The 27,471-nt window shown below is 38.5% G+C and overlaps 1 protein-coding gene and 1 pseudogene across 2 annotated transcripts in view; one reads left to right on the top strand and one right to left on the bottom strand.

Moving 5' to 3' along the window:
- NCK1 (NCK adaptor protein 1) overlaps positions 1-27,471 on the bottom strand; it is a 96,163-nt gene that overhangs the window by 63,832 nt on the left and 4,860 nt on the right. The window lies entirely within an intron of this gene.
- Positions 10,635-12,806, top strand: LOC116874590 (annotated as a pseudogene).

Consider the following 27,471-nt stretch of genomic DNA (forward strand, 5'->3'; position numbering starts at 1 on the left):
CCACTAACCCTTATTTCTGTTGAAGAGCCAGCAGTGACTCAATGATGGATTAATGTGGGGTCCAAGCAGATCTGAGCAGAGTAAGAAGTAGATTTGTAGTAATTTGCTAAACAGCCGTAGGAAGCTAATACAGCTAGAATCAAAGGCGAGGCCAACAGAAAGAGGAAGATTCTATCAGAAATCTCTTATATTCCATCCTCATGCTGTCCACCTGTCCTCTGATGCTAGCTTTAACAGTAGTTTCCTACTGCTGGGTAACAAATTGACACATATTTAGTGGCTTAGAACAACAAAAATCTGTTATCTTAAAGTTCTAGAGATAAGAATTTCAAAACAGGGTTTATAGAACTAAAATCAAAGCCTGCATTCTTTCGGGAGCTCCAGGGGAAAATCCATTCCTTATCATTCCAACCTCTAGAGGCTGCTCCTATCCCTTGGCCCCTGCCGCATCAAGACCTCTGCTTCCATTATCATATCTCTTTCTTGGACTGACATTCTTGCCTACCTCTTATAAAATAAAGTTCTTTGTGATTACAAGGGGGACCACTCAGATAACCCAGGAAAATCTTACTATCTACAAAATCCCTTTTGTGATGCAAGGTAACATACTAACAGGTTTAGAGGATTAGGATCTTTGAGACATTATTCTGAGCATCACACTTGTCATAAACTAAAGCTAATGCTTCTGGTCAAGTTTCAACTACCCCACCCCACCCCCCACAGAATTCACTGTGATTCATTTGCTTTCTGCCCTGTGCTTTTTTTGAGGCCACAAAGTAAGACACCATGGGGAACCAACCCACTTGTCTGGCTCTTATGTGGAGTCCTAAAGTGGTAAAGGGAGGCGAAAGAATCTATACACCACTAGCGCAACTGTGAAGTGATGGAGAACAAGAACAGTAAAAGTTTCTCCTGTCCATCCATAAGTAGACAACTGGAGGAGCGTCCAGATCCTCAGAAGTTCCCAAGAGGACTGAGCCTTAGTTGCTACAGCAGTGAGTAACTCAGTAATACATTCTTGTACTGGCTTTTCTTTTTTTCCTGCTTCATTTATTCTGGTCCCAGTTCTTGTTCCCTAGGATCACCTGCCAAATAAATTACCTGCACACAATTCCTTGCTTTTAGACTAATGTAGGGTAGATGATGGGGAGGAGACCTAGTTAACCACAGGAAAAGAGTTTTAGACGCATAAATAGGGAACACGATGATTTAATAAAATGAAAGCTATATTCATAGTATGGTATCTAGTGTTGACAATGTCACTCTATTTGAGGAAGAGATGGGTCAAATCTCTTTCTCAAATTTTATTTATCAACTGAAAAATGAATGGCTTAACTTCCATGATTATATAGTTCCTTCCATCTCGAATCTCTTATGATACAATTAACAGCATTAAGAACTGGTAAAAGAGGATGGAAGAAAGAGTTGTGAGATTATCACCAAAGAGGCCAGCCAAGGAAATTTTGAAATAAGCCAGTCAGAAGCTAATGTGGTCTGGATTTCAAAAGCAATAGAGAAACCGGAACCCTCATACACTGCTGCTGGAATGTAAAATGGTAGAGCCACTTTGGAAAACAATTCAGCAGTTCCTCAAAGTTTAAATGTAAGTTACCCCATAGCCCAGGCATTCCACTCCTAGTTATACAACCAAGATACATGAAAACATGTATTCACAAAGAAGTTTATACAATGAAGTTGAACCCTTACCTTACACTACATACAAAAATAAAATACATCAAAGACTGAAATAAGCTGCAAGCATAAAACAGAAGAAAATAAGGCAAAAGCATAAGAACATTGGATGTGGCAATAATTTCTTGGATCTGACCACAAAAGCACAGGCAATAAAAGAAAAAAACAGATAAACTAGACATCTTCAAAATTAAACTCTTTTCTGCATCAAAAGACACTACTGTGGAATGGGAAATAATATTTGCAAGTCATATATCTGATAGGGGATTGATATCCGGAATATATAAAGAATTCTTACAACTCAACAATAAAAAAACTATTAAAAAATCGGCAAAAGGACCTGAATAGACATTTCTCCAAACAAGATACACAATGACCAGTAAGCACAAAAAAGGTGTTCAACATCACTAATCATATTTAGGAAATGCAAATCAAAACCACAATGAGATAACACCTCATACACGTTAGGACAACTATTATCAAAACAGACAAAGTAAGTAAGGGAAATTAGACAAAGTAAGTAGGGAAATTAGAACCCTTGTGTACTGCTAGTAGAAATGTAAAATGGTGCAGCCACTGTGGAAAACAGTTTAGCCTTTCCCCCAAAAATCAAAACAGAATTATCATATGATCTAGCCAAAAAAAAAAAAAAGGCAGGGTCTTGAGTAGATATTTATACACCCATATTCAGAACACCATTATTCACAACAGCAAAAAAGCAGAAGCAACCAACTGTCCACCAACAGATGTATGGGTAAATAAAATGTATATATACACAATCAGCAGGATGTTACCAGCCTTAAAAAAGAAGGAAATTTTGACTACATGTTACAACATATGTATATGTGAAGACATTACATTAAGTTAAATAAGCCAATTAAAAAGTGACAAATATTGTATGATTCTATTTATGTAAGGTTCCTAGAGTAGTCAAATACATAGAGACTGAAAACAGAATGGCAGTTGCCAGGGGGGCTGGAGGAATGAAATAGGAACTTAGTGTTTAATGGACAGTTCACTTGAGGAAGATGAAAAAGTTTTGGAAATAAATGGTGATGGTTTGCACAACAGTGTGAATATACTTAAAGCCAAAGAACTATGCACTTTAAAATGGTTAAAATGGTCAATTTTATGTTATGTACATTTTACCACAAAAATAAAAAAAGCCCATAAATGTTCACAGCAGTATTAAGATCTTAACTGTCAAAAGGGAGAACCCAAATGTTCATCAACTGATGAATGGATAAATAAAATGCAGAATACCCATACAATGGAATATTATTCAGCAATAACAAGGAATGAAGTAGTGATAGCAATGAATGAACCTTAAAAAACATATGGTAAGGACAGAAGCTAGTCACAAAGAACTACAATTGTAGGATTTCATCTATGTAAAATGTCCATAATGAAAAAACCCAGAGAGACAGAAAAGGAGATTAATGGTTGCCTAGGGCTGGGAGTAGAGGATGTTAAAGGGTGATGACTAACAGGAATGGGGTTTCTTTAGGGGTGATATAAATGTTCTAAATTGTGATGACAGTTGCAAAACTCAAAATACTGAAAGGCACTGAATCATATACTTTAAATGGGTGAATTGTATAGTATGTGAAATATATCTCAACAGAGCTTCTTTTTCCTTTCTTTAAGCCAACAAGTGACTGAATGGAACTATAAAATAAAGCAAAGGGATGAATAAAAGATAACTACGAAAGGACAGAAAACCACTATTCAGGGTGCCTGGGTGGCTTAGTCATTAAGCGTCTGCCTTCGGCTCAAGTCATGATCTCAGGGTTCTGGGACCAAGCCCCGACTCTGGTTCCTTGTTCAGCGGGAAGCCTGTACTCCCTCTCTCACTCTACCTGCTTGTGTTTCCTCTCTTGCTGTGCCTCTCTCTGTCGAATAAATAAAATCTTTAAAATGAAAGAAAGAAAGAGAAAGAAAGACCAGTTTAAATTCTTATTCTGAATAAATAAATAAATAAAATTCTTGCTCTCCCATTTATTATCTGTGTGACACTCAGCTAACGTTACTTAACCTTTCCGTGCTTTAGGAACAGCTACCTACAGGGTGACTATGAAAATTAAAGAATACTTAAAATACTTAGTATGGTGCATGCCACATGGTCGCCCTTCCCACCCTTACCCTCCTACCTAATGCTAAAAATTCCACCATCAGTTGTATGGATATAAATCCAGCAATTATTATTTCTGAATTTACAACACAGAATTTGTCTCTCCCAGGCAGCAAATAACCTAAAAATCACCAATTATATGCTACTGACAAAGCAATTCATTTTATTTTAATTCCAGTACAGTTAACATATAGTGTAATATTAATTTCAGGTATACAATACAGTGATTCAACAATTCCATACATCACCCAGTGCTCATCACTACAAGTGTACTCCTTAATCCCCTTCACCTATTTCACCCGTCCTGTTCCCCGTCCCCCCCACCCCCCGCAATTTTCCCTCTAGTAAACATCAGTTTGTTCACCAGAGTGAAGAGTCTGTTTCTTGGCTTGTGTATTTTTTTCCCTCGCTGGTTTATTTTGTTTCTTAAATTCCACATGTAAGGAAATCATACGGTATTTGTCTTTCTCTGAATTTTTTTCACTTAGCATTATACTCTCTAGCTCCACCAGTATTATTACAAATGGCAAGATTTCCTTCTTTTTTAAGGCTGGATAATATTCCATATATATACCACATTTTCGTTATCCATTTATCTATCGATGGACATTTTGGTGACAAAGCAATTTTAAACTATAATTCACTGCCAGTTGAAGCCTGATATAAGGAAAAATAAACTTAAGTAGCTCTTTTCACCAATCATCTCTCAACTTCTTTTTCTCTCCCCTTGTGTCTTCCTTCCTTAGCCACCTGACTTTTTTACCTTATCCTTTATTCCAAAGCTCTATTCTTAGACTGCTAATGATCATGAGAAAGGCAACAATAACTTATTTTTTCCATTATAATAGATATTTAGGAAAAAAGTGACTGAGGTATAAGATATGAACAAATGAGTATCTTGTATATAAATATCTTGTATAAGATGAACTAGTACCAAACTCTACTCAGCTAATCCACCAAAGTTCCCTAAACAAAAAGATGAGCAAACTTTAAAAGGTAAGAATAAAAAGGAATGCAAGAAAGCTCCCACTTTCCCTTGTGCTAATGATTCTCATACTTGTGTAGAAGCCTGTGGCAACTGGAATTTCTCCAGACTATCCCAAACCAAGCTCCACTGGCTTTAAAAAGATGCTTTCAGTTGGTGTTAATGCAATTTGACATATTAAATTACGCTTCCAATTTAAATATATTCTTATTTCACTTCAATGTTAAAGAATAATTTACTCAAACTATTTTAAAGGACAATGACTTTCAAAGGGATACATGCATTATAAATGCTTCCAGAAGATTCAGTAGAAGGATATGGTTAAGTAGCATAAACAGATGAAGTGCTATTGGGTTTTTTTGTTGTTTTGGTTTTTTTTTTTATTTTATCTGAAAGAGAGAGAGAGAATGAGAGAAAGAGATCACAAGCAGCGGGGGAGGAGTAGAGGAAGAAGACATGGGGCTCGATCTCAGCACCCCGGGATCATGACCTGAGCTGTAGGCAGATGCTTAATGGACTGAGCCACCCAGGTGCCCCATGAACTGCCATTGTTTTGCTATGATTCTGTATACTTTCAGATCAGAAAATTCCTACTAAAAATACTTCAATAAAAATTCACTAATGTTCTCTCTATATAAACTTTTAGTACAATTCTAATTTATTGTAATATTTAAAAAGAACATACCTCTAAAGAAAAGTTGCTATAGAAGCCCAGAAGTCTGGGCACCTGGGTGGCTCAGTCATTAAGTGTCTGCCTTTGGCTCAGATCATGATTCCAGAGTCCTGGGATCTAGGCCCACACTGGGCTCTCTGCTGGATGGGAAGCCTGCTTCTCCCTCTCCCACTCCCCCTGCTTGTGTTCCCTCATTATTTCTCTTTGTCAAATAAATAAATACATAAATAATCTTTAAATTTAAAAAAAAAAAAACCCAGAAACCTTTTCTCCCACCACAAACTCCTTATTGCCTAACTTAATACCTCCTTAATCCCTAACTGTACTGTCTCATTCTATTTCACTTCACTTTATTGGACAAAGTACACTAAGTATGTTAAGTGCTTTTAATACAGTATGTTACTAATCCTCACAACAATCTTATGAAGAAGATATTAATATCACCATTTTATAACCTTCATGAAGGGTAACATTTCAGAATCTTCAAATACATATCACAAGGAGTAGCCATACTAGAAGCAGCCAAGCTAACCATCGCTCTTTTCTAAAACTCTTTGCTGGTTTCCTTAAGCCTATACTCAACTGGTTCTCTTCCTTCCTCTCCATCCACTCCTCCTGGTCTCCATTTGTGGCTCCTCTTTTTTCTCCCAAGTCATCTGTTCTCAATGTATACCCTCTATCTCAACAGATGATCCACTTTTTATGGCTAACCTCCTTATTAATCCCTGTCCATTACAAACTACTATCATTTCATTCTCCCAGACTCCTGCTTAAGTCACACAGCAATTTGTGTTGGATTTTCCTTTGAAATGTCCCTCGTTCATTCTTTTCTATTCCACTGATACTGCATCCACTAAAACCAAAACCCTCAACAATTCAACTCAATTACCACAAGAGCTCTTGGTTATTATTCACTGCAGTCTCTCTACTTCAGTTTGTGTATAATAAATAGTATTTCATTCATACAACACACTTAAGAAATGACTAGCATATGCTAAGAACAGTGAGAAAAAGAGACACCTCCTTCCAGAATAGGACACAGCAAAAGCAAATGAAAATGTTCAAATAAAAAAAATTATAGATTGTAATAAACACAGTGCTTTCAAAAAAAAGGAAAAGGAGGGCTACTTTAGATACCTGAGTTAGAGATGGATTTTAAGCTGACATTTTAAGATGAAAAGGAGACGGTCATGTATTTAGAGTGGTCCAAGCAAAGGAAACCACAAAACACATACATTCTAGGAAGGAAAAATCTTGGCATGTTTTGGGAAATGACGTAGTCTAATGTGACTTGAGAATAATAAAGGAGAAAGTGATACAAAGTAAGGATGAAACAGACACAGGCCAATTTTATTCCATGCATTTAAAAAAAAAAAGTCTTTGTAAGAGTTTTAAGCAGGGGTGTTCTAATCCAGTAAACACTGAGAGACTGCTAGTGCTCCATAAGGTCTGTGTTCTCCTCTCCTTCATTAGCACACAGCTATACTACATCTTCCAGCCTCCTGTGTAGTTAGTTAGGTGGGTTCATGTGACTCTGACCAATGGAATGTGGGTGAAGGCAATATATGCCACTTCCAGCCTGGGTCTAAAAGCTTCTTTCATACCATCATCTCTTTTCAAAACAACCCCAAAAAACACATGGTGGTAACAGTGATGACTTAAAAAAGACAGAGGAGGGGCGCCTGGGTGGCTCTATTGGTTATGTATCTCATTCTTGATCTCGGTTCAGGTTTTGATCTCAGGGTTGTAAGTTCTAGCCCCACGCTGGCCTCTACACTGGACATGGAGCCCATTAAAAAAAAAGGAAGAAAGAAAGAAAGAAAAAGGAAAAAAAAGGATGAAGAGCCTGTGTCCCTAAATGACTGCATGCAACAGAGGTATCCCAACTCCTACTCCATCATACACATCCACTGGGCTGTAATGTGAGAAAGCACTACAAATTTCTACTGTGTTAAACCATTAAGATTTGTTGCTTATTAGGGTTGTTAGCACACCATCAGTAATACAGAAATCTTGAAAACATTTCTCTGCCTGCTCTATCAAGAATGAGTCAAAAGGAAAGAAGAAAACAACAGAAATTTAAAAATTAGTTAAGACTCAACAATCACCCAATGAAAAACCAAAGAACTTAGACATTTCTCCAAAGATACAAATGGCCAATACAGTAGATGATGCTCAACATCACTAATCATTAGGAAAATGCAAATAAAAACCACGATGGGTTAGTACCCTATACCCATCCATTAGAATGACTACTATCAGAAAGAGAGAAAAAACGAGGGTTGGTAAGGATTTGAAGAAATTAAGAATCTTTGTACCCTGTTGGCAGGAATGTAAAATGGTACAGAGATCTTTCTTAGAGTCATGATTTGTGAAGCATCCCCTTATCAATACTATTTAAAATCAGACGACTGAACGAGATCACCTATGAGAGAGTAAAGAGAGAAATAATTCTAGGACAAAGTTCTAAAATGCCGACATAAAAAACTAAGCAAATGAAAGATATCCACTAATTCAAATCCTTTTTTTTTTTGCCAATTGCCTAAATTAGACATCAGATATTTTATTGATTTCAATGTCCTAAAACTGGCAACATCGTCCCACTGCTCAAATCTGGACTCACTGCTGTTTTATCAGATAATCAGCATTTGGCAAGTCCTTTTTACTATGACCTTAAGGATGCCCTTTGTCTCTTTAGACGTGATTTCCTGTTTTCTCTTTCTTTCACCTTCTCTTTTATGGAGGTTTTCTCCTTCCTTTTGCGGGTGGAGCAAATCACACAACAGCTTCCTAAAAAAGGAAGTAAGGAAGAAAAATTTTTAGAGACCTTGCATGTCTGAAAATGTCTACCCTCTAAACTTATGCTTAAAAATTTGGCTAAGAGGTGCCTGGGTGGCTCGGTCAGTTAAGCGTCTGCCTTCGGCTCAGGTCATGAACCCCAAGACCCAGGATCAAGCCTCACGTCGGGGTCCCTGCTCAGCAAGGAGTCTAATTCTCCCTTTCCCTCTGCTCATTCTCTCACTTTCTCTTTCTCAAATAAAATCTTTAAAAAATGAAAAAAAAAAATTGGCTGGGAAAAGAATTCTACCTTGGAAATCATTTTACCTCAGATTTTGAGAGCACTGCTCACTATCTTCTGGCTTGTGAGGCTGCAGCTGAGAATACTCAATCTCTGTAATGTGACCCATTTCCTCCACCTCTGGAAGATTACAAGATCTTCTTTGTCTTATGTATTTCAAATTTTCAGGAGGACATACCTCAGTGTCTATGGTATTTAGTTAGTTATTGTCCCTGGCTTCAAACCTACTCCTCTACTCTGCTCTGTAACACTGGGGGGCTGGAACCCTATAAATCACATTTCTCCTCTGCTAGCTGACTCCCTGTTAAGACTTGGAGAATCATCTAAGGGCCACAAGAAAGACACTAGAAGACTAAAGAAAGGAACAGGGAGATATCCCTTCAGGACAGCATCAACCATCGACCAACAACCTTCTCCCTGGCAACAGCAAAGATTCCAGCAGCAGCAACTGGCTCTAGGCAGCAATTTTTTGCTTGTGTTTTTCCTGCCATTCATAGACCAGCCTCATCAAGTCTCCTAAAATACCTTTACTTTCTGAGTAGGCAGAAGTCTGAGTTTCAGATCCTTGGGGCCACTCTTCATGCTTCTAAATAATCCTAGTATCTTTTCTTTGCTCTCCCAGCCCTAGGGGATAGTAATTACTTCCTACAGCTACTATCTCTACCACCTGAGTGCTCCCTTACTGGCTTTTCATTTCTTCAATTATCTAGTGTATTGGTTTCTGAAGGCTGCTGTAACAAAAACAAACTGCGTTGGCTTAGCACAAAAATCCGTCTCACAGTTATGGAAGCCACAGGTCCAAAATCAAGGCACTGACAATGCCTTCTCTAAGGCACAAGGGAAGGATCTGTTCCAGGACTCTCTCCTAGTTCTGGTAGCCTCAGGTATTCCTTGGCTTATAGATGGCCATCTTCTCTCTATGCCTGTGTCCAAATTTGTGTCTAAATTCCTCCACTATTAAAGAATACCAGTCATATTGGATTAGGGTACACTCTGCTGACCTCATTTTAACTTGATTACCTCTGTAAAGACTCTATTTCCAAGTAAGGTCACATTTTTTTTTTTTAATAATTTTATTTTTTATAAACATATATATATATATATATTTTTCCCCCCAGGGGTACAGGTCTGTGAATCTCCACGTTTACAAACTTCACAGCACTCACCATAGCACATACCCTACCCAATGTCCATAACGCCCCCCCAACCCCCCTCTGCCCAGCAACCCTCAGTTTGTTTTGTGAGATTAAGAGTCACTTATGGTTTGTCTCCCTCCCAATCCCAACTTGTTTCATTTACTCTTCTCTAAGGTCACATTCTGAGGTACTGAAGGGCTAGGACTTCAACACATCTTTTTGGGGTGACACAATTCAACCCATAACATGGCTAAACAATTCTTTATATTAAATTCTGTTATAATAGGTGGTATGATCTCCATTTTCCTGACTAGTCCCAGATTTGAGGGTATGCACTTATTTTCATCCATTTTCCTGAGTACCCAAAGGCCTCTCAATCTGCAAAATGATGTTCCTCAACCCTGGGGACTTTTCTTGTTTCACTAATATTTCTTCTTCACTCTTCTCTCTGTTCTCACTGGCACTTCTGTTAGATGAAGCTGACCTCACAGACTGACCTTTTATCTTTTTATAACCTATTTCCATATTCTCCTCTACTTCAATTTCCTTTCTTCTATGGGGTGTTTTTTCTTACTATTATGCTCTAATTTTCAAAAATTCTTTTTCATTCTGAAAAAAAATTTTTTTTTTGTCTCTTGTATGAAAAGCTTTCCTCATGAAACCTGGTGATCCTTCATTATCTGCTCATATTTAAAAGTAGGGCCCTAGGGGCAGCCTCACTGGCTCAGTCGGTACAGCACGTGACTTTTGATCTCAAGGTGATGAGTTCAAGCCCCACATTTGGCACAGAGATTATTTAAAACAAATAAAAGGTCCTGAGCTAGAATGGCTGCAAGCACAGAGATCATCATTCAGGTCATCATGATCTAAGGCCAAAAATTAAAAAAAATAAAAAAATAAAAAAAAACTTGCTTGGACTGAATTACAATTATTAAAATATGGAAAATGAACCAGACCACAAAAATGTGCAATAGAGCCTCTGTGCCAAGACTGCTGAAGAAGAGCTGAATAAATCTTTCTTTCAATCTTGAAGCTTTGCTTTCAAAATTCTCTTACACAGATCTGGACAAGAAACTAGAGTTCAAAAATGATCTGATTGATGACAAGGAGTTTGATATTCCTCAAGGTGATACTCCTCCAACACTGGCAAGTATACTCAAACTGATGATGAAGAGGAGTCTTTTGTTCTTGAGGATCCTACACTGTTAAAAATTGATACTATTGATTCTCACTTCTATGATATTTTATCTGTGCCAAGTTCAGATAGTGGAGACTGCACCAACTTAAAAAGGAAGAAAATACCAGATCCTTTTTCATCCCTTCAATCAGTTACATGACATTCACTTTTGAAGGAATTTCTGACCAGAGAGTGTCTGCAGCTGACAAACTGGATGCTGGCCTGCCTGCTGCAATTGCAGTGTCCCATCTATAGCAAGGGGTACATCTCCTGGATTGGCTTTAATATGTGATCAGAATCAAGCTTTGCAACTGTCTGAGTAACACTAGTTTTGGAGGTCAATATGATACCATCTCTGCCTTCAGTATCAACAATGACTACTCAAGACTTCTCTGTGGCTTTGCTAAAGGACATATCATGAAGTAGGATTTGGCCAGTGGAAAACTTCTAAAATCAGTAAAGAGATGCTCATCCTCCAAGAATAGCATATTGCATGTTAAGTTTACAGATGATACAACTCTTATAATTTACAATGACAGCAGAGGCTGTGTTTTTGAACTGACATTTAAAGATTTATTATTATTATCTGAAAGAGAGAGCAGGGAGAGGAGGGAGGGGCAGAAGGAGAGGGAGAACCAGACTCCCATATGAGCAGGGAGCCCAACTCAGGGCTCCAGCTTAGAACTCCGGGATCATGACGGGAGCCCAAGGCAGATGCTTAAGAGAACTGAGCCACCCCAGCGCCCTTTGAACTGACATTTAAGAGAGTGATGGGAGTAAGAACATGTGAATCTAGGGTCTGTTCAGTGGGTCCAAGGGTGAAGTTTGCCGTATTGAGCCTCTCCATTCAAGAGAGGCTCAATATCTCTATCTCTTATCAATATCTCTTAACAAAGATACTGGTCACTGGATTGAAACAATCCTTGAAAATGGAGATGATTTTTCGCTATGGACAGATTCTCCCAGTGTTCCACTGCTGGCCTGGCACTTTGTGGTAGTGCTTAATTATGTGAATCCCATACCTGCCTTCTGCAGAGATGTCATCTGCTACTGGTTAAAAGATGAATCTGAAGTAATATATCTTAATTATAAACAAAAGCATCTTCACCTATACTATGACCTCGTCAACTTTACTTTGGATAAACTCATGTACAGTTGCACTCTTGGACAGTGTGAACAAGTTGCACGTGATTGATCAGCAGGATCAATTGATCCTCGATTGATCAACTGATTGAGGAACTGGAAAGAGTGGAGATCTCCTAAGTTCAGTTGGTCTGTAACAGCAGCCATTTCAAATCACTAGCCACTGGAGGAAATGTTAGCTAGGCACGGCCTTTGGTTGGAGAGGTTTATCAATCCACCAGTAGTTATGGTTGTCAAATCTTTTATTTGGGGACAATATCCATTTATGTGATGATGCTGAGAAGGTGGTAAGAGTGTGATCATCTCCTGAAACAAGACTGTCTTACAGAAGACTTGGCTCTTGCATGGTCTTTCCATGAAGGAAAAGCAAAAGCAGTAGTGGGATTATCAGGGGATGCCAGTAAGCAAAGGTCATGGTTACAGATCAGATGGTAGAAATCCTATTACAGTATGCAGATCAAGCTCTAAAAAAGTGTCCAGACCAAGGAAAAATCCAAGTGATGGAGCAGCATTTTAGGACAGGGTGCTGTCATAGTTGATTACTCCCTACTACAACAAAAGAATCTTTTATTTAGCTGGATGTAAGACAAACGGAGAATTCAGTGGCCAAAGGAATGTTTCTAGAGTGCCCTGAGCCATGCATTGTAAGTGATAAGTTGGGGGGGATGACCCCCAGGTAATAAAAGACCTGATTGTTAATGTCCAAGATATAAAGTTAATGGAAAATGTCGAAGTCCTCATTGTATATATGGATATCATCAGCCTAGATATTCAGCAAGTGAATTTATAGAAAATTTACTAATATACAGAATATCACTTTTTTTTAAGATTTTGTTTATTCATTCGACAGACAGAGATCACAAGTAGGCAGAGAGGCAGGCAGAGAGAGAGGAAGGGAAGCAGGCTCCCCAGTGAGCAGAGAGCCTGACATGGGGCTCGATCCCAAGACCCTGAGATCATCACCTGAGCCTGAGAAGGCAGAGGCTTAACCTACTGAGCCACCCAGGCACCCCAGAATATCATTTCTTTGATAATACTTAGCTGATTGAGCCTCACTTGCCTTCCATCCACCCCAATTATTTACTGAGCACTTTTGGTAAGATGTATTTCTTAGGACTGTTCTTCAATGAATGCTAGATTATGAATTCCTGCAAAACAAGAGTCTTCTGTTTCTTTGATATCCCTGACAGCACTTAGGGTAAGGTTTACATTTGGTAGTTGCTCAATAAATGCTTAATGATTAAAAAAAATAAAAAGTAGGGCCCTAGAGCTGATTGTGAATAACTTACTATTTTCTCCCTTGGGATAGTTAAGTATCTTCTAAGTTGTTAGCTGATTAACAGAATCCTGGGAGCAATATAGGAGAAGAGGCCTTAGTAAAAGTCCCAACACTGAGTACATTTACTTAATTCAGATTTTTCTATAGGACACCTGATCTTCGATTATGTCTAGCGCCCACCCTCTCTCAGAAACACTCTGTTTTGTCCTCTCAGAGGGTAAGTCTTCAGTCTTCTGCTAGGGCAGTAAAGAGGGCAGGCCTTTAGCTATACAAATTGATGAAGAGGTACAGGCTTGGGCACCCTTGTTTTCCTTTTTTTTTTTTTTTTTGGTAATAGTTTACAGAGCTATAACTCACATACTGTACAAATGACTTATTTAAAGTGTACAATTCAACGGTTTTTAGTATATTCACAGAGTTGTGCCACAATTGATTTTAGAACACCTTTATCCCACCAAAAAGAAACCCATACCCTTGAACAGTCATTTCCCATTTCCTTCTAATCTCCCCTACTCTAAGTCCTAGGCAACATTAATTTACTGTTTCTACATATTTGCTTTTTCTGGACATTTCATACAAATGGAATCATAAATCTGTGGTCTTTTGTGACTGGCTTCTTTCACTTAGCATGTTTTCAAGGTTCATTCATGTTAAAATACATACCAAAACTTCATTCCATTTATTCCAAATAGTATTCCAGTATGTGGATTTGCATTTTATTTACCCATTTATCAGCTGATGGACATTTGGTTTGTTTCCACCTTTTGGCTATTATTACTGAGCTACTACTTAAACAGACTTTCAAGCAATCTTTCTAATTTTAGCAATACTCTCAGCCCCGCTTCAACAAAAGTACCTGATGCTGCCAATTCATGAGCTTGAGTATTCTTTTACATTTTTCCTACTTACAGTTTAGGACTGAACATTTTTAAGCCTACTGAGAAATTTCTATCAGTCTGTTTGCTTTCCAGCTTCCAAATTTTATTGTTTCTTCCATTCTCTTTACCTGTGTAGTTCAAATCTTTTAAAAATAACCTTTATCATCTTGGTGGGCTTTGGAGGGGAATAAATGCATCTTTTACTCACCCATCTTTACCCAGAAATCCTTCCAATTATTTATTTTAAAGATTTATTTATTTAACAGAGAGAGAAATCACAAGTAGGCAGAGGCAGGCGGGGCGGGGGGGAAGCAGGCTCCTCACTGAGCAAAACCCCGATGTGGGACTAGATCCCAGCACCCTGACATCATGACCCGAGCTAAAGGCAGAGGCTTAACCCACTGAGCCACCCACACGCCCCCTTCCAATTATTTTTATCCTTTATTCCAACATATACATTCCAACATATCCTTTATTCCAACATATACATTCCAACATATACATTTAAGGCTCTGCACTTTGCCTTAACTATGACTTACCTATATATCCCTTAAGTTATACCATATTTTCATCACTCAGTTCAAAACAGCTGCATGCTATTTCTTTAATTCCTGGGTTACTTACTTAGGAGTATATTGTTTAGTTTCCAAATAGCTGACAATTTTCTAGTTGTTTTTTGTAATTAATTTCTGGCTTAATTCCAACATGTCAGAGCACATACTCCACAATTAATTATTTCCATGTTTTTTATGGTCCAGCATATGTCAATTTGGGGAAAATTTCCACAGGCACTGGAAAAACTCTTCAAGTGCTGGGTGAAATGTTCTATATATATCAATTAGACTCATTTGTTATTTATATTTTCTTTTTTTTTTTTTAAGATTTTATTTATTTATTTGACAAAGATCACAGGTAGGCAGAGAGGCAGGCAGAGAGAGAGGAAAGGAAGAAGGCTCCCTGATGAGCAAAGAGCCTGATGCAGGGCTCCATCCCAGGACTCTGGGATCACGACCTGAGCTGAAGAAGGAGGCTTTAACCCACTGAGCCACCCAGGCACCCCTGTTACTTATATTTTCAAATCTTCTGTTTAGTTTTTTGTCTTAGTGTTCTACTAATTACACAGAGAAGGTATGCTAAAATATCTCGTATGTTGCTCAGAGATTTATTGAATTCTTTTAGTTTTGTCAGTTTTTTGCCCACCTGGTTGGCAAAAATTAGAATAATAATGCTGTTAAGGTAAATGTGTAAATTGATGTTTTTCTGAAGACCAGTCTGGCAATAGCAACATTAAAAACATACTTTGAAGCCAGTTATTTTACATCTAAAAACTGATTCTAAAGCCCTTAAGGTGCACCAAACACTACTTAGCAGTCAAGTGGACTTATGAATTTTCATTTAAACCTTATATTAATCCATTGATTAGGTATCATCCCCGTATTACAAAGGAGAAAATACAAAGGCTTATGCCCAAACAAATAGTGATGAAGCCTATACTAGAATTTAAGCTGACTCCAAAATCTCTAAATTAGAAAACAAGATGAAGCATATGATTCTATTTTTTTAAAGTGAGCATGAGTCTGTATACTCACAGAAACAATTCTGGAATATACATATCAAAAAATAACAGTGATAAATACTAAAGACAAGTTACCATTCAGAGGAATGAAAGATAATTATACAAGAAATCTGTGATGAGACTGCTCATACAATTAAGACTAAACATAACTGAGTTTTTTGGTAGCCAACTTTATTTTTTCCTGCAACAATGTAATCCTGTTTCTCCCACTCTGACATGTGGCTTAAATTAATTCTCCCTCTCATTTCTGGTATCAGGTAGAAAAATACAATTATACATAAATCTGTATATACGTATAAACACACACACTTATACACATGTTTATTACTGCCTAGAACAGCTTCTTGCCTAGAACCAAAAGTATTCTGCCAGTTATGATTTATAAATCTTCTAAACTAAGGAGACGGCTGACTTGAGGGGCCTTCTACAATTTGAGGGGCACCTGGGTGGCTCAGCGGGTTAAAGCCTCTGCCTCCGGCTCAGGTCATGGTCTCAGGGTCCTGGGATGTACCCCCTCATAGGGCTCTCTGCTCCATGGGGAACCTGCTCTCCCTCCCCCATCTGCCTCTCTGCCTACTTGTGATCTCTGTCTGTCAAATAAATAACTAAAATCTTTTAAAAAAATAAAATAAAATAAAATACGACTTGAACCTACTGTCAATATAAAAACTGCCCCTTTCCCCATTCTTCACAGTATACATGCCTAAACTCTGCACTTACATGACAAGACAAAGAACAATGCATCTATGTGTATGTATGTGTGTGTGTGTGTGTGTGTGTGTAGTATGTTCCATTACTTGTTTCTTCAACATTTTGTTTATCCTACTCTTGGAGATTTTACATTAAAAATCTCCTATCTCTGATAATTGAGCATAATCTATCAATTCTTAGTCATAACTTCACAATATGCACTATACTAAATCAAAACAAAGAGCTTCAGGGGCGCCTGGGTGGCTTAGTCAGTTAACCATCTGTCTTTTGCAGAGATCATGATCCTTGAGTACAGGCATCAAGCGCTGCACTGGGCTCTCAAGTCTGCTTCTCACTCTGCCCTCTCTCAAATAAATAAATAAAATCTTAAAAAAAAAAAAAAAAAAAGCTTCAGGAAGTTCCAAGATTACAAACTGAAGCTTGAGTGGGAGTAAAGTAGTAGTCCAGAAACAGCCTTATTAAAGGAAATCAGAAACTTTATATTACAAGGACAGGATAAAGCAACTTTTTCTCTAAAGGGCCAGATAATAAATATCTTGGGCTTTGTAGGCCACATAGAGTCTCTGTCGCATATTTTTCTTTTCTTACAAACCTTCAAAAATGTAAAATCATTCTTGGCTTAGGCAGTACAAATAAAGTTTTTGAGAGGTTCCAATTAAAGTAGTGGATTTAACACTACAAGTTTTTTTGTTTTTTGTTTTTAAGGAAATTAACACAGCAGGCAAAATATACAGGAAAGCAAGCAATAAGAACTAATTTTTTCAACCTAAAAAGACAGGTGGACAACGGGTTACTTCCTCAGTGAATTCCAAAAAGGTAAAGCCTAACCCAGGAGTTGAAAAACCCAATTTATACCTTGGAATTCTCAAGAGTCAGGAACTGGCAGCACCAGCTACTGCTACAACTGAGAAAAAAGGGGGTTAAATAGGGAAGACTGGGTGAAAGCTAAGGAGTGATTAAATCCTTAGAAGATTCCTCTCCAAATCTACCTGATGGTTGGCTATACAACTCTGAACTGGGGTCACCAGATATAACTAAAAATCTGTGTACCTTACCAAAAGTGGGGAATGAGAAATTCAGTCACACACACACATGAAGGGGGGCAGTCAAACCTTCAGCCCTCAAGAAGATTGTGTTTTCCCTCAAGAGGAAATACCTCCCAGACATCAGGGTTTTTATTAAAAAAAAAAAAAAAAAAAAATAGGGCTCACTTGGACCACCATGCAATAAAGTTCAAAGTCTTTTTTTTTTTTAATTTATTTGACAGACAGAGATCACAAGTAGGCAGAGAGGCAGGCAGAGAGAGAGAGAGGAGGAAGCAGGCTCCCTGCTGAGCAGAGAGCCCAATGCGGGGCTCGATCCCAGGACCCTGAGACCATGACCTGAGCCGAAAGCGGAGGCTTTTAACCCACTGAGCCACCAGGCGCCCCAAGTTCGAAGTCTTTAAGACCCCATCAATTCAAGCTTTCAATCTCAAGACTGAAATGATCTCAAGATAACATCCAAGGATTACTGACACCTGAAGCAAGCCTCCAACATAAAAGTTAGAAGCTAATTTAAAAAGAGTCTCCAAGAAAAAACAAGGGCAAAAGTCCACGGAAATTAGAGAAGAAAATGTATCCATGAAACTAGCAAAGGATACTCTCTATAAAAATGAATTTTTAGAGGGAGGAGTCAAGATGGCGGAGAAGTAGCAGGCTGAGACTACTTCAGGTAGCAGGAGATCAGCTAGATAGCTTATCTAAAGATTGCAAACACCTACAAATCCAACGGAAGATCGAAGAGAAGAAGAACAGCAATTCTAGAAACAGAAAATCAACCACTTTCGGAAAGGTAGGACTGGCGGAGAAGTGAATCCAAAGCGACGGGAAGATAGACCACGGGGGGAGGGGCCGGCTCCCGGCAGGTGGCGGAGCAACGGAGCACTAAATCGGGACTTTTAAAAGTCTGTTCCGCTGAGGGACATCGCTCCAGAGGCTTAACCGGGGTGAAGCCCACGCGGGGTCAGTGTGGCCTCAGGTCCCGCAGGGTCACAGAAGGATCGGGGGTGTCTGAGTGTCGCAGAGCTTGGAGGTATTAGAACGGGGAAGCCGGCTACAGAGACGGAGCCGAGAAGTGACTCTCAGCTCGGGGTTACCTTGAACCGGTCACAGGCTTGGTCAGCTCGGAACACGGCTGGAGGCCAGGGTGACGGGAGTAATTGGGCGCTGTTCTCTGAGGGCGCACTGAGGAGCTGGGCCCCGGGCTCTCGGCTTCTCCAGGCCGGAGACCGGGAGGCCGCCATCTTCATTCCCATCCTCTGGAACTCTACGGAAAGCGCTCAGGGAACAAAAGCTCCCGAAAGCGAACCCGAGCGGATTACTCAGCCCGGCCCCTGGTAAGGGCGGTGCAACTACGCCTGGGGCAAAGACGCTTGAGAATCACTACAACAGGCCCCTCCCCCAGAAGATCAACAAGAAACCCAGCCAGGACCAAGTTCACCTACCAAGGAGTGCAGTTTCAATACCAAGGAGAGCCACGGAATTTCAGAGGAGGAGAAAGCAAAGCACGGAACTCAAGGCTTTCTCCCCATGATTCTTTAGCCTTGCAGTTAATTTAATTTTTTTTTCTTTTTCAATTTTTTTTCTTTTCTTCTGCTAAATTTTTTTTAACTTTTACCTTTTTCTTTTTTAACGTTTTTTAACTAGTTTATCTAATATATATATTTTTTTTCCTTTTTATATTTTTTCATTATTGGTTTTCTTTTTTTATTTGTTTCTTTTTCTTTTTTCTTTTTTTTTCTTTCTGAACCTCTTTTTATCCCCTTCCCCCCCCCTCACGATTTGGGATCTCTTCTGATTTGGCTAAAGCATATTTTCCTGGAGTTGTTGCCACCCTTTTAGTATTTTACTTGTTCCTTCATATACTCTTATCTGGACAAAATGACAAGGAGGAAAAATTCACCACAAAAAAAAGAACAAGAGGCAGTACCAAAGGCTAGGGATCTAATCAATACAGACATTGGTAATATGTCAGATCTAGAGTTCAGAATGACGATTCTCAAGGTTCTAGCCGGGCTCGAAAAAGGCATGGAAGATATTAGAGAAACCCTCTCGGGAGATATAAAAGCCCTTCCTGGAGAAATAAAAGAACTAAAATCTAACCAAGTTGAAATCAAAAAAGCTATTAATGAGGTGCAATCAAAAATGGAGATTCTCAGTGCTAGGATAAATGAGGCAGAAGAAAGAATTAGCGATATAGAAGACCAAATGACAGAGAATAAAGAAGCTGAGCAAAAGAGGGACAACAGCTACTGGACCACGAGGGCAGAATTCGAGAGATAAGTGACACCATAAGACGAAACAACATTAGGAAAATTGGGATTCCAGAAGAAGAAGAAAGAGAGAGGGGAGCAGAAGGTATATTGGAGAGAATTTCCCCAATATGGCAAAGGGAACGAGCATCAAAATCCAGGAGGTTCAGAGAACCCCCCTCAAAATCAATAAGAATAGGTCCACACCCCGTCACCTAATAGTAAAATTTACAAGTCTTAGTGACAAAGAGAAAATCCTGAAAGCAGCCCGGGAAAAGAAGTCTGTAACATATAATGGTAAAAATATTAGACTGGCAGCACACTTATCCACAGAGACCTGGTAGGCCAGAAAGAGCTGGCATGATATATTCAGCGTACTAAATGAGAAAAACATGCAGCCAAGAATACTATATCCAGCTAGGCTATCATTGAAAATAGAAGGAGAGATTAAAAGCTTCCAGGACAAACAAAAACTGAAAGAATTTGCAAACACCAAGCCAGCTCTACAGGAAATATTGAAAGGGGTCCTCTAAGCAAAGAGAGAGCCTAAACGTAGTAGATCAGAAAGGAACAGAAACAATATACAATAACAGTCACCATACAGGCAATACAATGGCACTAAATTCATATCTCTCAATAGTTACCCTGAATGTTAATGGGCTAAATGCCCCAATCAAAAGACACAGGGTATCAGAATGGATAAAAAAACAAAACCCATCTATATGTTGCCTACAAGAAACTCATTTTAGACCCGAAGATACCTTCAGATTTAAAGTGAGGGGGTGGAAAAGAATTTACCATGCTAATGGACATCAGAAGAAAGCAGGAGTGGCAATCCTTATATCAGATCAATTAGATTTTAAGCCAAAGACTATAATAAGAGATGAGGAAGGACACTATATCATACTCAAAGGTTCTGTCCAACAAGAAGATCTAACAATTGTAAATATCTATGCCCCTAACGTGGGAGCAGCCAACTATATAAACCAATTAATAACAAAATCAAAGAAACACATCAATAATAATACAATAATAGTAAGGGACTTTAACACTCCCTTCACTGAAATGGACAGATCATCCAAGCAAAAGATCAACAAGGAAATAAAGGCCTTAAATGACACACTGGACCAGATGGATATCACAGATATATTCAGAACATTTCATCCCAAAGCAACAGAATACACATTCTTCTCTAGTGCACATGGAACATTCTCCAGAATAGATCACATCCTCGGTCCTAAATCAGGTCTCAACTGGTATCAAAAGATTGGGATCATTCCCTGCATATTTTCAGACCACAATGCTCTGAAGCTAGAACTCGATCACAAGAGGGAATTTGGAAAGAACCCAAATACATGGAGACTAAACAGCATCCTTCTAAAGAATGAATGGGTCAACCAGGAAATTAAAGAAGAATTGAAAAGATTCATGGAAACAAATGATAATGAAAACACAACGATTCAAAATCTGTGGGACACAACAAAGGCAGTCCTGAGAGGAAAATATATAGCGGTACAAGCCTTTCTCAAGAAACAAGAAAGGTCTCAGGTACACAACTTCACCCTACACCTAAAGGAGCTGGAGAAAGAACAAGAAAGAAACCCTAAACCCAGCAGGAGAAGAGAAGTCATAAAGATCAGAGCAGAAATCAATGAAATAGAAACCAAAAAAACAATAGAACAAATCAACGAAACTAGGAGCTGGTTCTTTGAAAGAATTAATAAGATGGATAAACCCCTGGCCAGACTTATCAAAAAGAAAAGAGAAAGGACCCAAATAAATAAAATCATGAATGAAAGAGGAGAGATCACAACTAACACCAAAGAAATAAAGACAATTATAAGAACATATGATGAGCAACTCTATGCCAACAAATTTGACAATCTGGAAGAAATGGATGCATTCCTAGAGACATATAAACTACCACAACTGAACCAGGAAGAAATAGAAAGCCTGAACAGACCCATAACCAGTAAGGAGATTGAAATAGTCATCAAAAATCTCCAAACAAACAAAAGCCCAGGGCCAGACGGCTTCCCGGGGGAATTCTACCAAACATTTAAAGAAGAACTAATTCCTATTCTCCTCAAACTGTTCCAAAAAATAGAAATGGAAGGAAAACTTCCAAACTCATTTTATGAGGCCAGCATCACCTTGATCTCAAAACCAGACAAGGATCTCATCAAAAAAAGAGAACTACAGACCAATGTCCTTGATGAACACAGATGCAAAAATTCTCACCAAAATACTAGCCAATAGGATTCAACAGTACATTAAAAGGATTATTCACCACGACCAAGTGGGATTTATCCCAGGGCTGCAAGGTTGGTTCAACATCCACAAATCAATGTGATACAACACATTAATAAAAGAAAGAACAAGAACCATATGATACTCTCAATAGATGCTGAAAAAGCATTTGACAAAGTACAGCATCCCTTCCTGATCAAAACTCTTCAAAGTGTAGGGACAGAGGGCACATACCGCAATATTATCAAAGCCATCTATGAAAAACCCATCACAAAGATCATTCTCAATGGAGAAAAACTGAAAGCTTTTCCTCTAAGGTCAGGAACACGGCAGGGATGTCCGTTATCACCACTGCTATTCAACATAGTACTAGAAGTCCTAGCCTCAGCAATCAAACAAAAAGAAATTAAAGGCATCCAAATCGGCAAAGAAGAAGTCAAACTGTCACTCTTTGCAGATGATATGATACTATATGTGGAAAACCCAAAAGATTCCACTCCAAAACTGCTAGAACTTGTACAGGAATTCAGTAAAGTGTCAGGATATAAAATCAATGCACAGAAATCAGTCGCATTTCTCTATACCAACAAGACAGAAGAAAGAGAAATTAAGGAGTTAATCCCATTTACAATTGCACCCAAAACTATAAGATACCTAGGAATAAACCTAACCAAAGAGACTAAGAATCTATACACAGAAAACTATAAAGTACTCATGAAAGAAATCGAGGAAGACACAAAGAAATGGAAAAATGTTCCATGCTCCTGGATTGGAAGAATAAATATTGTGAAAATGTCTATGCTACCTAAAGCAATCTACCGATTTAATGCAATTCTTATCAAGGTACCATCCATTTTTTTCAAAGAAATGGAACAAATAATCCTAAAATTTATATGGAACCAGAAAAGACCGCATATAGCCAAAGGAATATTGAAAAAGAAAGCCAAAGTTGGTGGCATCACAATCCCAGACTTCAAGCTCTATTACAAAGCTGTCATCATCAAGACAGCATGGTACTAGCACAAAAACAGACACATTGATCAATGGAACAGAATAGAGAGCCCAGAAATAGACCCTCAACTCTATGGTCAACTAATCTTCGACAAAGCAGGAAAGAATGTCCAATGGAAAAAAGACAGCCTCTTCAATAAATGGTGTTGGGAAAATTGGATAGCCACATGCAGAATAATGAAACTGGATCATTTCCTTACACCACACACAAAAATAGACTCAAAATGGATGAAGGACCTCAATGTGAGAAAAGGAATCCATCAAAATCCTTGAGGAGAACACAGGCAGCAACCTCTTCGACCTCAGCCACAGCAACATCTTCCTAGGAACATCGCCAAAGGCAAGGGAAACAAGGGCAAAAATGAACTATTGGGATTTTATCAAGATCAAAAGCTTTTGCACAGCAAAGGAAACAGTGAACAAAACCAAAAGACAACTGACAGAATGGGAGAAGATATTTGCAAATGACATATCAGATAAAGGGCTAGTGTCCAGAATCTATAAAGAACTTAGCAAACTCAACACCCAAAGAACAAATAATCCAATCAAGAAATGGGCAGAAGACATGAACAGACATTTCTGCAAAGAAGACATCCAAATGGCCAACAGACACATGAAAAAGTGCTCCATATCACTCGGCATCAGGGAAATACAAATCAAAACCACAATGAGATACCACCTCACACCAGTCAGAATGGCTAAAATGAACAAGTCAGGAAATGACAGATGCTGGCGAGGATACGGAGAAAGGCGAACCCTCCTACACTGTTGGTGGGAATGCAAGCTGGTGCAGCCACTCTGGAAAACAGCATGGAGGTTCCTCAAAATGTTGAAAATAGACCTACCCTATGACCCAGCAATTGCACTGCTGGGTATTTACCCTAAAGATACAAACGTAGTGATCCGAAGGGGCACGTGCACCCAAATGTTTATAGCAGCAATGTCTACAATAGCCAAACTATGGAAAGAAGCTAGATGTCCATCAACAGACGAATGGATAAAGAAGATGTGGTATATATACACAATGGAATACTATGCAGCCATCAAAAGAAATGAAATCTTGCCATTTGCGATGATGTGGATGGAACTAGAGGGTATCATGCTTAGCGAAATAAGTCAATCGGAGAAAGACAACTATCATATGATCTCCCTGATATGAGGGAGAGGAGATGCAACATGGGGGGTTAAGGGGGTAGGAGAAGAGTAAATGAAGCAAGATGGGATTGGGAGGGAGATAAACCATAAGTGACTCTTTATCTCACAAAACAAACTGAGGGTTGCTGGGGGGAGGGGGGTTGGTGGGGTGGGGTTATGGACATTGGGGAGGGTATGTGCTATGGTGAGTGCTGTGAAGTGTGTAAACCTGGCAATTCAGACCTGTACCCCTGGGGAAAAAAATATATTATATGTTTATAAAAAATAAAATTAAAAAAAAAATAAAATAATAAATAATAAATAAAAATGAATTTTTAAAGAACAAAGAGTTCTTGGGAAATCAAAATCTTGCTGGCAAAAATGAAAATTTCAGCCGAAGGCGTAGGAAATAAAAGTTAATGAAACCTCTCATATAATATAGAGCAAAAAGACTAGAAGATGAAAAATTAATAAGAAAAAAAAAAACACCAAAGGACTAGTCTGAGACACAAACAGAACTAGCAGAAATAACATAAAATTTTCAGAGAGAAACAAAAGGAAGGAGAAGAAACTATTCCTGTAGACTGAATTATGTCTCCTTGCACCCCCCATTCATGTTGAAGCCCCAACCCTGAAAGTGACTGAATTTGGAGACAGGACTTTAGGAGGTAAACTAAGGTTAAATGAGATTTCATAAGGGTGGGGCCCTAATCCAACTGAACCTGTATCCTCACTGGGCGAGGAGGAGGAGGAGAGAGGTAACTCTCTATCAAGAAAGGCTTTGTGGAGCGCCTGGGTGGCTTAGTCGGTTAAAGGGCTATCTTCTCGCCTGGGTGGCTTAGTCGGTTAAGGGGCTATCTTCTCGGGTCATAATCCCAAGATCCTGGGATCAAGCCCTGCATGGGGCTCCCTGCTCAGCAGAGAGAGCCTGCCTGCTTCTCCCTGTCCCTCTGCCTACTTGTGCTCTCTCTCTGTCGAATAAATAAATAAAATCTTAAAATAAAAAATAAATTACTAAAAAAAAAAAGAAAAAACAAAAGGCTTTCTAAGGACACAGTTAAAAAAAAAAAAAAAGCAGCTGTCTATAAGCCAAGAAGAGATCTCATACAGAACCAACGCTGATAGCACCTTGAACTTGGACTTCTTAGAATTCAGAACTGTCAAAAAATAAACTTCTGTTGTTTAAACCACCTAGCCTGTGGTATTTTGTTACAGCAGCCCTAGCAGACTACTACAGCCATCAACAAAATATTTTAAGAAAATTTCTCTGAACTGACGAACATAATTTTGCAGGTCTGAAGGGCACAATGAATATCCAGGAAAACGCCCAAGAAAAGATCAGGCCAAGTCATACCGTCATGAAATTTCAGAATACAAGAGATACAAAATCTCAAAAAAGAAAAAAAAAATTAGGATCAGGAATCAGAAGGTTTTCAAAATTCTCAAAAGGATCACAAGCCAGAAAACAATAAAGAGATGGCTTCAGAATTCTGAAAGTAAATTATTTCTAACCTAAAATTTATTACTCAGCAAAATCCCATGGGAGACCAAAAAAAAAAAGGGGAGGGGCATTAATAATGCAAGATCTCAAACTTCACAGGAATTACTATGGGATATGTTCCACCAAAGGAGGGGTCAAACTGAAAAAAGAACTACATGATTCACAGGAAATGGGAGATTTAACACAGAAGAAAGGCAAGGGGAGTCACTAGTCTTACGATAAGGAAGAAATCCTAGAAAACTGCTATGGATAAGACAGAAAGCTGCTCCCAGTAGGTTCAAAAACTGGTAGACAAGAGTCACTATACTTCCAGGTACACATACCCAAAAGAAATGACTGTGTATGTCCACTGGAAGACTTGTAAGTAAATGTATACAGCAGCTTTATTCACAACAGCTACAAAACTAGAAACAAACCGAATATTCATTAATGATGAATTTTTTTTAATTGTACATTTCATCCAACAGAAAACTATTATCAGTAAAAAACACCAACTACTGCTGTACCAACATCATAGGTGAATCTCACAAACACAATATTAAGCAAAAGCAGTCACTCACAAGAGTGTATATACTGTATGGTTCCATTAAGTTCAAGAACAGGCAAAAATGATACAGGTCAGAATAGTGATTAACTTTTGGGGATAGGAAATAGTGCTTAAGAGGACACATGAGAGAACTTTCTGGAGCACTGGAAACGCTTCCAGATCTGGAAGGCTGTACTGAATTCAGGACCAAAAATGAAACTTCAACAAAATATGACTTCATCTGCTACTTTGGTAATTTGGTGGGGGATGGGGAGGGAGGGAGATTTCCTTTCAAGAATAGGCAGGCTATGCATAGGCAATCAAATTCTCAGCAGATAAAGGTAGAAAAATATAAAATCTAAATGAGAATGAGATTGGTTTAGGATGGACAGATCCCACAGAGAAATACCGCTGTCATAAAAAAACTGATCTGGGTGACAGGTAGAGGACTACAAATATAAAAACTCATTGAACTATACAATGAAATTTGTGTACTTTGCTATTTTAAAAAATTCAAATGACACTTTCTCTAACAAGTTTTTAAAGAAATCAACGACATTTCAATTGCATCATCCCACAACAGGAATTAATCAAGGGAAGAAAAATATCTAAGGCTTTATATACAAAGATCTTTATTTCAGAATTATTTTTACTAAGGAAAAAAACACCTGGAAATAATATTTAAATAAATGATCGCCATGCAAACCCTGGATTTTTCTAGTGTGAGAAGAGAAATTATTTCGCCTTTTTTTAAATTACCAGCAGCCAAACTTAATATTAATTAACCTAAGGGAACCATCTGCCCAGCAGGAAGAGCAGGTTCACGGGTTCTAAGGCAAAAAAAATCTTGGCTAGTGAAGGGAAAAGGAGGAGAAAGGGAAAATAGCAAGAGATAGAAGTAGGCAAAAGCCAAATCATGGAAGGCCTTATAGGCCTCTTTAAGAATACGGAAGGATGACTGGCTGGCTCCTCAGTCGTGGAGCACGCAACTCTTTTTCTCAGGGTTATGACTTCAAGCACCACAATGGGTACAAATATGACTTATTTAAAACTAAGATCCTTGGAAGAAAAAAATATATAGAAAAGAAATGGGAAAAAAAAAAACCATGGAAAAATTAAAGTAACTGACTTCCTAGGGCAGCAGAATCCTGGGGGGAAGGGGCTATACACAAAGTATTCTAAATGTTTCTAAAAATAAAAAATGTTACCATGCAAGAACATTTAGTACCTGGAAATGGTCAAGAATTGCTAAGGAAAATTTTCCAAGTCTTATTTAATTAACAGAAAGTTTTTGTGG

Source organism: Lontra canadensis, unplaced genomic scaffold (assembly GCF_010015895.1).
Source record: "Lontra canadensis isolate GAN:19392208 unplaced genomic scaffold, GSC_riverotter_1.0 scaffold38, whole genome shotgun sequence".
Lineage (NCBI taxonomy): Eukaryota > Metazoa > Chordata > Mammalia > Carnivora > Mustelidae > Lontra > Lontra canadensis.